This window comes from Panthera tigris, chromosome B2 (assembly GCF_018350195.1).
Source record: "Panthera tigris isolate Pti1 chromosome B2, P.tigris_Pti1_mat1.1, whole genome shotgun sequence".
Lineage (NCBI taxonomy): Eukaryota > Metazoa > Chordata > Mammalia > Carnivora > Felidae > Panthera > Panthera tigris.
The window spans coordinates 57,022,862-57,036,382 of NC_056664.1; the positions used below are offsets into that span (position 1 = coordinate 57,022,862).

At 36.7% G+C, this 13,521-nt stretch overlaps 1 non-coding gene across 1 annotated transcript; it reads right to left on the reverse strand.

The window, feature by feature from the left end:
- Positions 1-7,006: 7,006 nt before the first annotated feature.
- LOC122238910 lies at positions 7,007-7,111 on the reverse strand. Its single transcript, XR_006218058.1, has one exon. It is a non-coding gene; the product is annotated as a U6 spliceosomal RNA (small nuclear RNA).
- Between the last annotated feature and the right edge of the window lie 6,410 nt (positions 7,112-13,521).

Below are 13,521 nucleotides of genomic sequence, written 5' to 3' on the forward strand. Positions count from 1 at the left end.
TCTTACACGAACTTTGGTAGTTTCTTACATCAAGAGAATTGACCTAGTTCATCTAACTTTCCAAATTTATTGGCACAAAATTATTCATAATACTTCCTTATTATTCTTTTTAAAGCATCTGAAGGAACTGTTACAGTGTCTCTTATTTCATTCCTAATATTAGTAAGTAATCTTTTCTCTCTCTTGCTTTTTTTCCCTTCTGCTAGTCTGGCTACAGAATTATAAGTTTATTGACCTTTGTAAATAAGTGTTACATTCCATTGATTTTTTTCTTTATATTTTTCTGCTCTTTCTCTTATTCTTTCTCTTATTTTTATTATTTCCTTAGGCTTATTTTGTACTTAATTTGCTTTATTTATTTATTTATTTATTTATTTATTTCACTAATTCTTTCTCTTATTTTTATTATTTCCTTAGGCTTATTTTGTACTTAATTTGCTTTATTTATTTATTTATTTATTTTAGTTTTTAAATATTGAAGCTTCTATCATTGATTTGACATCTTTCTTCTTTTTGAATATAAGAATTTAATGATAAAATTTTCTGACCAAGTACGGTATAGGTGTGTACCCACAAATCTTGATATGTTATATTTTCGTTTAATTCAGTCCAAATATTTCATAAACTCAATTGTGATATTTGCTTTCTTTAGAGTATATTGCTTAATTTTAAAATATTTAAAGATTTGCCACATATTTCTGTTACTGAGTTCTATTTTAATTTCCTTATAGCCAGAGAACATAACTTGTATTATCCTATTTCAATCCAGTTAAACTAATCAAGATCTGTGTTATGGCCTAGAATATGGTCTGTCTTGGTGATTGTTACATGTGCACTTGAAAAGAATATGTATTCTGATGCTGTTGCATAAAAATTTCCCATAAACAATGAATAGTTCAAATTGGTTGACTGTGTTGGTGACATCTTCTATATCTTTACTGATTTTCTATTTTGTTCTATTAATTACTAAGACAGAGGATTGAAATCTCCAATTAGGATTGTGAATTTATAGATTTCTCATTTCAGTTCCATCAATGTTTTTGTGTCAGGTATTTAAAAACTCCGTTTTTAGTGGCACCTGGGTGGCTTAGTTGGTTAAGCTTTGGACTTCAGCTCAGGTCATCTCACGGTTTGTGGGTTTGAGCCCTGTGTCGGGCTCTGTGCTGACAGCTCAGAGCCTGGAGCTTGCTTCAGATTCTGTGTCTCCCTCTCTCTCTCTGCCCCCCTCCTTCTCATGCTCTGTCTCTCTGTCTCTCAAAATAAACATTAAAACCAATTTTTTTTTGTAAAAACTGTTTTTAGGTTCATGTACATTAAGGATTGTTAGATCTTCTTAATGATTTAACCCCTTTATCATTATAGAATACCTTTCTTTGTCCCTGATAATATGCTTTATCATAACATCTACTTTACCTGTTATTAATATAACCACCCCAGCTTTTTTGCTCTGTTTTGATTGTTTTGTTAGTGTTTGCATTGTATATTGTTTTCTGTCTTTTTATTTTTAACCAACATGTTATTATATTTAATGTCCAAAACAACTCTATGAATTAGGTACTATTATCATTCCCATGTGAGAAAATTAAGATAGCACATTCAACCCTATCTTGCACTGCCTCTCCACTCAGCCTGTTTCCAAAGCACCTGGTTGTCTTCTCCTGATGCAACTTCGCAAATATGTCTAGATCATAATATTTTCATTTACATTTCAATATAAATAAAATATGAAAATAATGTAGACATTTTTGTATAATCGCCATGGAACCCAGTAAGGTTATTACCATCTTGCATGAGGAAAATAAAAACATGGTTTAAAACATTTTTGTTCTCCTGAATCGGCTCTGGGGGAAAAATCGTGGTAAGTTTTCCTCACTGCAACTAATTTCTGTTTAAGTTAACTAATTATGTATTGGCAGATAATAAACTTAAGGCCAAGATCTAAACTAGAAGTTTCCACGGTTATTTTATTTAAGGAACTAAGCCAAAGCATCCCACGAATAACACCATCTGGATCTCAGTTACTAGTTTATGCCTCAGAAGAGAGTGACACTGTGAGCAGTGGCCCCCTGGAATATGCCACATTGCCCGACAAACTCAGTGGAACCTCCTCATCTGGCAGGAGCTCCTTAGAGCTTGGGCTCCAATCTGTCATGCCACATTGCCTCTGCCCCTAAGGAACTGAAAGTATGATGGTGGGCCATTAGCTCTGGCACTAGCCAGGGAATAGGGGTTTGGAAATTGATATGTAGAGGCCCTTTTATCAAGCAGAGAAGGGAAGAAAAAGTTATTTTGCCACAAGATCAGGCCCTAGCCCATTGTTGTCCAATAAGATTTAACTAACACTTTTACATGCTGACCATAAACTAGGCAGTAGGTTGGAAACTTTTATTTATGTTAGAGTAGTAAAATGTCAAACTGATATTCTCACACTTCTTCCTATAGAGGCTATTAGTTAATTTTATCAAGTGACCAACTATAATAGCATTGGAAATAAAGGCTAGCGCCTATAATTTTCTAAATTTCTTCACTTTAGTTTCTATAACTATGACAATGTTGTTGTATTTCTATACACCTTCTTTCAGATACTTCTTAGTATCTTAAGAAGAACCCTGAGTTGGGATCCTAAAGACCTTGGTCTTAGGAGGAGCTAAGGTTGGGTAGAGGACTCTGTGAAAGTCATTTCAGCATTCTTGGTCACATTTTCACCACCCATGACATTAAAAATTAGACTGGGTGTTCACCAGGGACCTCTCTAAGAGTCTAAAAATCCTTCAGAGAAAGAATGTACTTTGGAAACAACCAACCAGGTATATGTTTTTTGAAGTGTTAATGATTGATAGGTTGTGACACTGAAATCAGTAAAACACGAATCAAATATTTACACATACCTCCCATGCAGTGTATTTTCCATTATGGGAAGGTATTGGGCAATGGAAAATTTCTCAAATACTTTTACTGGAAGAGACTAATTAGGCTCAGGTTCTTTGTTACTATTATGTAAAGTTCATACCAGAGCAATAATTATATGTGATGCCCTCTGTTTATTCACAGACTAAAATATTATATTAAGAATTATTTAGCAAGTTGCTCTCAGACTAAGAGGCTTATGATTTGCCAAAGAATGAAGTGCTTTACATAAGATGGTGATTTTACCTAAAAATATATATATCTCATGTTGTTAATATTGTTAACAATTATAATTCAAAATATCAATAGTGTTCTCATGAATTATAGGCGCTATTCCCTAAGTCATCCTAAAATGGAAGTCAGATAACAGGGTTTATATTCTTAACTCAGCTACTGACTTAGGAGACTGTAAAGTGTCAAACCACTTTAATTTTCTCAAAAGATGGAAACAATGCCATTCAACCAAGTACCCCAATTCTGTCTGTAGACAGATAGAGACCATATTAATCGTTCCCCGTGTGTTAATATAGAAAGATTTGAAAAACACCAAGCTGCCTAAATGTTTACTAAAGTTCATTAGAAATTGATTTTCATGCTCTTCTAAATTTTAAATTTGATATTTAAGTTTTCAACCTGTTCAGGATAAATTCTATATGTATAGTACTCACTTTTTAAAATAGATTTTCCCTTTATTTATCCTAAATTAAATTGTTTGAAGCTTTAGTGATTATCTAATAATGCTGGAATTTTAGGGATTTGATGACCAAGTCCGCACTCTCCCCATCCACACCCTTTATTGTGCAATAGACTTTGATTCTATCTCCTGGGTCTTTGGGTCTTTTCCACATTAGACTCCAGTCTTTCAAATCTGCTTCTACGTGGAAGGTTTCCATTCTCTAATTTTCATTTCCTTCTCCCACCGACCTTTATTTATTTTTAGCTCTATTGTCTTCCTTGAGTATGTTGCCAAAAAAACACACCATGGTTTTTTGAATAAAAGAAAACTATGCTTTATTTTCTCATTATAATAACTTCCCTAACTTCCCAATATTTCACTTGCCTTATATTAAATGAACACATTGAGTGATTACTTGAAAATCTACCCTTGAATTCAAATTGATATCTCAGAATCCTTTACCTTGAAATCATACTTTGTATTACTCATTACTGGATGCTAACCATTACCCTTGCCTATACTGAATATTATTTGCCACTTTCTTGTTCATTTCTATTATTAGGAGAAATCTTCTTACTTCCTTCCCTTCCACTATTACTTAAGTGGAAACTATGTTTCCCGGAACACACCAGCCCAAGGGAAAAAAATAATCACAATGGTAATCAAGCATCAAGATTTTTCTGGTTCTGTCCTAGCATGCTCTGGGGAAAACTGAGCCACCAAAAAAATTAAGAATGTGTTCTTCTGAATATTGTATTGGCTGTACTCTTCTGTTCTAGCTTACTGAAGTGATGTCTCCTGTCGCCCTTGACATCCAATGCAGTAGCCAGAATGGGGTTTACTGAGGGGGTCTCTACTGTCCCACACAAAAGCATGCACACTACTGCAGCCCACTGAAGTTTACACTGAATGCCTGGTATTGAAGGGGCCAAGTGTTCCCCAATGGAGCTTGAACTTCTATAGCTACTGGCACCACTGCCACTGCCATCAGGAAGTATAGATACCTCTGCTTTTTTGACTTCCACTTATCCTCCATTTGTACTCCCTCCTCCTGGAATTTAAACCTGAATTCCAAGAACCTAAACTAGAGGATAATTCCTCCCTCAAAACATTGGCTGGCCATTCCCAACCCACACATAATCTAACCAACAGTGGTAACTTTTCCCACATAACAAGTTATTTTCCATGAAGTTCTTTGTTGCCAGAATGTGTTCTACATACACATGATCTAATTTAATCTTTATAACCACCCCCCAAGTTGGTGGTGCCACCAGTTTTACAAATGAAAACACAAAGTCATCAAGAAATTAAATTAATTACCCACATGTCACAGTTGGCAAGAGATAGAGCCCAGAATTAAATCTGGTCTCCAGACCCCAAAACCCCAAAGATTAATATGCAGGCTTCTCTACTTTCTAGTGATTTGTATTCCAAATATGTTATTTCCTAAACATGACATTATACTGTCTCAATGTCAGGCAGTCTTGGTAGCCCCACATCACTTCGTCATAAGACAAGCCCAAACATGATAGGCTCTTGAAGCAAACACAATTCTAGCTCCACCTCCAATTCTTAAGTGTAAAAGTCAAGGGAGTTTGAGCTGTGGAGACAAAAGATTCAACATGGACACATGTTCTGCATGTATTGGCATAGATCCCTTAGCTGCAATTTTTTTTTTCCTCCATGCGATTGACTAACGGCACTGTTAGGCTTTTCCCTTCTTACCCTTCTGCAAGATTCAAAGTCCTTCTCTTTCTTCCACATTTTCTCTAAAAGTCATAAATAAGCCACTTCTTATTCTCCCAGACAGAACAGGAACACTTCTTACCCTACAAACTTACTATCTTTGCAAATCCCTCTCAAACTCCATATCACGTTGCTCTAAAATATCTACAGATCTGTCTTGCCCAGTAGGCTCTGAGGTACTTGAGAACAAGGACTGTTATTCAGGGTGTATCCCTAGTGTCAGGAAATAAGAACTCCTGAGAAACCCCATGACCAATATCCACTGTTTACAGATATGTATCCCTAGATTTTGTCTTTCGGTTTTTTTTTAAATTTTTTTAACATTTATTCATTTTGAGAGACAGAGTGGGAGTGGGGGGAGGGGTGGGGAGAGAGAGAGAGAGAGAGAGAGAGAGAGAGAAAGACATAGAATCTGAAACAGGCTCCAGGCTCTGAGCTGTCAGCACAGAGCCCGACGTGGGGCTAGAACTCACAAACCATGAGATCATGACCTGAGCCGAAATCAGACACTTAATTGACTGAGAAACCCAGGTGCCCCTGTTTTTTGTTTTCTAAGCCTCAGTCCCTAATCAGCTTATTTCACACTTCTTACACACATTTCTGACAGCAGAATAATGTGCCCAGAAGGCCCAACTCTACACAACACACTTGCCATGAATTCAAATTTTGCCACCTTAATTACTGATTTGTTTCAGTTTTGCTTCAGTCTATTCCATAATCCAATGCGTCCAAGATCATGATAAATGAGATCATCTGGAATGAAGTACATTAAATATACAGGTGGCCCTTGAACAACACAGGTTTGAACTGCATGAGCTCACTTATATGCATATTTTTTACAGTACTGTAAATGTATTTTCTCTTCCTTATGATTTTTTCAATAACATTTTATTTTCTCTAGCTTATTTTATTGTTAAGAATACAGTATGTTGGGCACCTGGGTGGCTCAGTCAGTTAAGCATCCAACTTCAGCTCAGGTCATGATTTCATGGTTCGTGGGTTTGAGCCCCATGTCAGGCTCTGTGCTGACAGCTCAGATCCTGGAGCCTGCTTTGGATTCTGTGTTTCCCTCTCTCCGTGTCCCTCCTCTGTTCACGCTCTGTCTCTCTATCTCTCTCCAAAATAAAAAATAAACATTAAAAAATACATATTTTAAAAAAGGAACACAGTATGTCATATACAGACCAAACAAAATATGTGTTAATCTGGTTATATTATCAGTAAGGTGTCCAGTCAACAGCAGATTATTAGTAGTTAAGTTTTGGGGAGTCCAAAGTAATACACAGATTTTCAACTGCATGGAGCCTGGTGCCCCTAACCTTCATCTTGTTCAAGGGTCACCTGTATTTCTTTTTATTTTAGTAAATATGAATTTATTTTCAAGTGTGTCTTAGAAGAAAATATAAGCAACTGACCAGTGTGTTGATTTCCTGAATATTTTTTATGAATAAGAATTGCAAAGGGAGTACTTGAATACCTAGATGTTTGAAAGCCATTGCTTTATTGGTTCCTTTTTCCTTTCTCTTTCTTCTGCTTCGTCTTCTTTTTTTTTTTTATTTTTTATTTACCCAAAGTCATTTATTTAGTAAACCATGATATATGACCTCTCACCCAAATATTCTAACTTAACAGCGGAGCATGACTACCACAAATACTCTGAACTTGGCATCAATCCAGAAAAATACGGAATGCTTCATGAATTTGCGTGTGATCCTTGCACCGGGCTCATGCTAATCTTCTGTGTAGTTCCAATTTTAGTATAGGTGCTGCTGAAGTGAGCCCTCTTTTTTCTTTTGATAGGAGAAATAGCACAGCAGCAGAAGCTGCTCTAAAGCAGACACCTGAATTTAAATGATGGCTTCCCCACTACTTGCTCTCTGACACTGACAAATTTCTTAACCTCATTGTACCTCTGTTTCCCCAACCGCCAGATGGAGATAATTGCATCTACCTCATAGAGTTGTGAGTGTTAAATGAGCTAATATTCAAAAACATTTACAACAGTGCTGGACACATATTAAGAACTCTAAAAGTGTATGTTAATATGATTATTATTTAAAAGAATGTTTTATGTTATTTATGATGGAATACAATTGAGGCTCCATGAAGGTGTGCCTCTCATTTTGTTCTGTCTCTCACCCTTGTACAATGTTACATACATTTAGACTCTTATTTGGGAAGCAAGTTATGATAGATTCTTGTAAATATTTATGATGCTCAACAGCTTTTCTTTATTATAATATAAAAGTAATACTTTATTGTTTTCTCTTAAGGCTTTGCAGTCTTGTAACGACTGATACATTCCATGTAACTGCTGACTCTCTGTAAGAACTCTGGCGTATTTATGAGGCATGATGTTATTTGAGAAACCACATTGCTGGGAAAAAGCAGGTCATGCTTGTCTGTACTCAGCCAACCTAGGCTTTGATGTAGAGCCTTTAAGTGTGAGAATAGCACAATGTGGGTAATGACATAGGAGTTGAAAACCCAACCTTTATATAATGTTTTGTAGTTGAACGAAGTGTTTTGAATATATTGCTTTAATCAATATTCAAAAAAAAATCTGAGAAAAAATAGTGTATCCATTCTGCAGATGAGGAAATTTTATTTCAGAAAAAATTAAATAGCACCCACAAACACTAGGCCAAAAATGGACAGTACAAAATTTCCAACCAGAATGTGGATTAGTATTTATTTTTTAGAGATAAACATGGAAATATTAATAAAATGATTATTTGGATTACTTTCAAAATAATGTAGTCAGGAAAAGGAGTATAGATGAAAAGAAATTGGCCATGAGTTGATAAATATTAAAGTTGGATGATGGATATTTGAATTTCATTATTCTATTCCATCTACTTCTGTACATTTTTAAATTTTTCAACAATTAAAAAAAAATAACCTTTTTCTTTATTGTGTTGTTTCTGGAACCAAAATGTCAGAGTGTGAATCCTGGCTGTGTTGTTTATCTGCTATTTGTCATTGGGCAAAGCTGTGCCTTGTTGCCTCATCTGTAAAATGGTAATAATAATACTTCCCTCATAAGGAAGTTGTGAGAGTAACTGTTGCATGCAGCGACTGCACAGAATAGTATTCTGATTCCCAGTTCTTTGCTTTTTTCCATAACAAGCTAATATCCATTTTGAACAAAATATTAATAAACTCATCCATTCTTTCAATACATAAGCACCTAAGGGCTGTGCAAGACCTGTTCTAAGCACTGGGGATACAGAAGTGAACAAAATAAGCAAATTTTACATCCCTCAAGTTTCAGTGCCAAGAAAAAAAAAAATGTGTGTGTGTGTGTGTGTGTGTGTGTGTGTGTGTGTTAAATACTAATGGAGAAAAATATAGCAGGATAAGGAGGATAAAGAGTGATTGAAAGGGATAGCCATTTGATACAGGATGATAAGCAAAATTGCCAGTATTGTACCAGAGCCCACTCTTGCCAGCTCACAAAAGCAATTATTTAAGTTTCCAGGAATTTTGCAAGCCAGTTGTAAAACAGTCGTCACTAAAAATTAAATTCTATCAACCTAAAATTAAATTAATTTCATACAAACAAAGGTAATAAATATTTAAAACTAATCACTTCCTAACTATTTGGCTACATTTTATTATTATCCATGCTTTTGAGGTTACGCATGCCTCCTGAATCTGAATGGTAGAAATGCTATGTAAGGGAGTGCTACTGCTGTAGTGTCTTCCCAACTCCATCTTAAATAACAGCACTGTAGGGGTGTCTGGATGGCTCCCTTGGGTGAGCCTCAGACTCAGGCTCAGGTCACGATCTCACTTCATGAGTTGGAGCCCCACATTAGGTTCACTCTCTGCTAGTCCCTGTCTCTCTCAAAAATAAATAAAACATTTTTAAAAATCAAAAAATAATAAATAAACAAACAAATAAATAAATAAATAAATAACAGCACTCTAGAAGTCTCAAACTGGTTGGCCATGGTGGGAATATTTACACCAGGAAATTTGATAAATGCATCAAATCAGGGCTTGATTTATTGTTTGTTGATGGACATCCTAAACTTCAGACGATGATGAGTAAAATGTCAACAGTTCAGATGAAACTTAAAATTGGAGGTGAAAGAAAGGAAAGTCAAAGTTGACTCCAAGGTTTTAGGTTTAGACAACTGGAAGGATGAGTCGCTGTTTACTGGGATGGACAAGACCAAGATGGCGTTTATCAAAACCCTAGGAAGGGATGAGAAGAATTAGGAGCTTGGCTTGGCTTTGGACAGATTAAATATGAGATGCCTGTTAGACATCCAGGTGAAGATATTGAATAAACAGTTGGATATTTGTGTGAGGAGTTCAGGGGAACAGTTTAGGCTGAATGTATATATAGCTGGTACTTAAAGTTTCCGGAGACTGACAGAGATCCTGCAGGGAGCCAGTTTACACAGGACAAAGTTAAGTTTGAGCCCTGCAGAACTCCAACATTAAAGGGTCTAGAAAATGAAAAGGGACCAGCACAGGACACTGAGAAGGTAAGCCTGTAAAAGAGGAGAAGAACTTATAAGGACAAAGAATTCATTTAAAGTGCTATTTATTTCTTTGTCCTGGTTCTGTCCTGCAAGGCTTTCAGGCAGTAAACAATGAAAACAAATAATAAGCTAATAAAATTTAAATAGAAAAAATCTGTGTCACAAAAGAAAGGCCAAAAACATGTGAACAATGAGAAACAACAGTATGGTTTATATGAAATGCATGTTTGGTTCTGAGTTTTGTAGAACACACAGCAAAAAGGAAACACAATCAATGTATTAGTTTGCAAGAGTTGCCATAAACACACACACACACACACACACACACACACACACACACATATTGAGTACCTTCAACAAGAGGAATAAATTTTCTCACATTTCTGGAGGCTGGAAGTCCAAGATCAAGGTGTCAGCGGGTTTGATTTTTCCTCTGACCTCTCTCTCCTTGGATGGCAGACCGCCACCCTCCTCCAGTGTCCTCAAATGGCTTCTTCTCTGTGCATGAACCACCCTAGTGTCTCTCCCTCTTCTTTTTTTTTTTTTTTTAATTTTTTTTTAACGTTTATTTATTTTATTTTTGAGACAGAGAGAGACAGAGCATGAACGGGGGAGGGTCAGAGAGAGGGAGACACAGAATCTGAAACAGGCTCCATCCAGGCTCTGAGCTGTCAGCACAGAGCCCGACGCGGGGCTCGAACTCACGGACCGTGAGATCATGACCTGAGCTGAAGTCGGCCGCTTAACTGACTGAGCCACCCAGGCGCCCCTCTCCCTCTTCTTATAAGGACAGCAGTCCTCTTGGATTAAGGCCCCACACTTATGACCTCATTAACCTTAATTACCTTTTTTTTGAGTCCCTATCTCCAAATAAAGTCACATTGGAGGTTAGGAATTCAACACATGAATTTGGGATGGGGGTGGGGCCGGGAGACACATAAATATTATATTATTCCTTTTAAGTCAATATTGTTATAGAATTCTTGGTTTGCCCTACTATCACTTTTCAATGATTTTATTGAATGTACATGTGAGAAAGTGTCCAGAAGGAATGTTCCTGAGCTGAGCAGAGGAACTAGGAACTTGGTATGCACCAGTGTGCTGTCTTCAGAAGTGCAAATGTCCTAAGAAATAAAGGCTGCTGTTTTTCTGATTTGATTGCATCTTTAGGCTTTGATACTGAGAAGAGGGGTAATCAGGAAGGAAAAACTCTACATAATCCTTACTAAAAGCCAAGCCAGATGCTGGGAGGTAATGCTGCAAATATCACTGTCAGAAATAAAAGTAAAAATCAAAGACCTAGAAAAAGTCTGTGGAGCAGGAACACTAAGATTTAAGACATGATGGGGAGTCATAAAATGTATTAAGAAAATTATCTGTTGAAAACATGACTCCTTTATTCTTTAGGAGATGTTTAAACACATGTATTTATTTTAACCCCCAAAAATAAATGTGTAAAGATGCTAGAGACCTGTGACATCTTGTGCTGTACTAAGGCATTTTTATTTCCACTGGTTTCCTTGCTCTGATAAGCCATAAACCTTAAAAAAAAAAAATGAGCTTGATGTTTCTAATTTGCATTAGCATATTTATTGTTCAAAAAAATACTTGAGGGGCTCCTGGGTGGCTCAATTGGTTAAATGTCCGACTTTGGCTCAGGTCATGATTTCGCAGTTCATGGATTCGAGCCCTACATCAGGCTCTGTGCTGAAGCTTGGAGCCTGAAGCCTGCTTCAGATTCTGTGTCTCCCTCTCTCTCTGTCCTTCCCCTGCTCACGCTGTCTCTCTCTATCTCTCAGGAATAAATAAACATTAAAAAAAATTTTTTTAATTTAAAAAAAGAAAAAATTCTTGTTAAAATTGTTAAAAGACTTTAAATTTGTTTACAGGGTCAAATTTACTTAACCAAGGAACAGTTTTACTTAAACTAAAAAAAATTTTAGAATAGTGACTTAATTTTTTAGCACAATCCACAGTAAATATGTTATACATTACAACCCATTGCAGTCACCTCATATAACAAAATATTCACAAAAAATGCTAAAAATGTGAATTTTTTAATTTGTTTCTCTTTTTTTTCCAACACGAGTAACAATGCCCTTAAATGGTTTCATGTACTGTTAAACCATTGTAACTCACTGTTTAAAAAGTACCACTTTTGGGGCGCCTGGGTGGCTCAGTCGGTTAAGCGGCCAACTTCAGCTCAGGTCATGATCTCACGGTCCGTGTGTTCGAGCCCCGTGTCGGGTTTTGTGCTGACAGCTCAGAGCATGGAGCCTGCTTCAGATTCTGTGTCTCCCTCTCTCTCTGACCCTCCCCCGTTCATGCTCTGTCTCTCTCTGTCTCAAAAATAAATAAATGTTAAAAAAAATTTTTTTAATTAAAAAAAAAAACAAAAACGTTTCATTCCTTGGCCTTTAAAATCATCTGATCCATCCACATGACCATGCACCTACTGCCCATTAGAGCAAGCCTAGACCACTCTTTGATGTTCCTCCCTTGACTCTCAGACTTTCCCACTGAAATATCCTTTATAATAACAAAGGAGAGAGACTGGGCATGCCACCCTGATGGCTTTAGCACAACCCAAAGCAGCCTAGGCAAGGGTAAATTGTCTTTGAAGTCCTACGTTTTGTCTTAAAAATTCATGCAAAATTTGCATTTGACGCTGTAATGTGGGAAGTAATGTAATGTAAACTACCATTAAACAACTGACATTCTAAATAGTGCTCCAGGAAGGTTTTTCTAGCAGATTTTCTTGCAGTGCCCACCGACAGGTTTTGTCACACTCTTCTAAGCAATTGATCAGAATCATTCTTACTCTTCCACTCAATCACACCCCAATTTGATCCAGGATTTTTTCTGTTTCTCCATCTCTAATCCTCAAATTCCAACTTATTTCCTGCCTCTGCAGCCACAGATTTAGCAATCTTCCTAAATTCACCTCCTCTTTGTAATTTTTTACAGCTTTGATGGTGCACAATCTTATCAATTCTTGTGTCCAGTGAGAAACCTTATTCTAGTTCCCTAAGAAACCTATTCCAAACACCAGCCCATTAGTTCACACCTGACTCAATCAGGCTTGACCCCTTCTTGGTTGAGAATTTATTAAAAACTAGAGTTGGAGGCAGCACCCAGTTAAGCAACTGACTCTTGATTTCAATTCAGGTCATGATTCAACCAACAGTCAGTGAGATGAGGCCCCTCATTGAGATAGAGCCCCTCATAGAGTTCCCTGGTGAGCGTGAATCCTGCTTAAGACTCTCTCTCTCCTTCTGCCCCTTCCCCGCTTATGCACATGCATGTGCATGTGCCTTCTCTCTTTCTCTCTCTCAAAAAAAAAAAAAAAAATAGAGATGGGGGTGGGGACAGCTGGTAGAGAAATGTATCAAGATTCTAAAGTTCCTCAGGAGAAAATAGACTGGATTTTAGTGATGTCTGAAGTACTTCAACATTAGGTGCTTAATAGAGGCACTCAAAACTACCATCTTCATGAATCAATGGAATCTCTTACCTCTGTCAGGTTCCCAGAGAGATTCAAGGATAAATTTATGGAACACCCATAGATACTAGTGCAAGACCACATATATATCTACAACCCACTATTTTAGGAGAAGCCTCTTATTCCACCAACCAGTAAAGGCAAAAAGGCAGCTCTCTCCTTGAAAATTATGTTCAATTCCAGACTATCTTTTC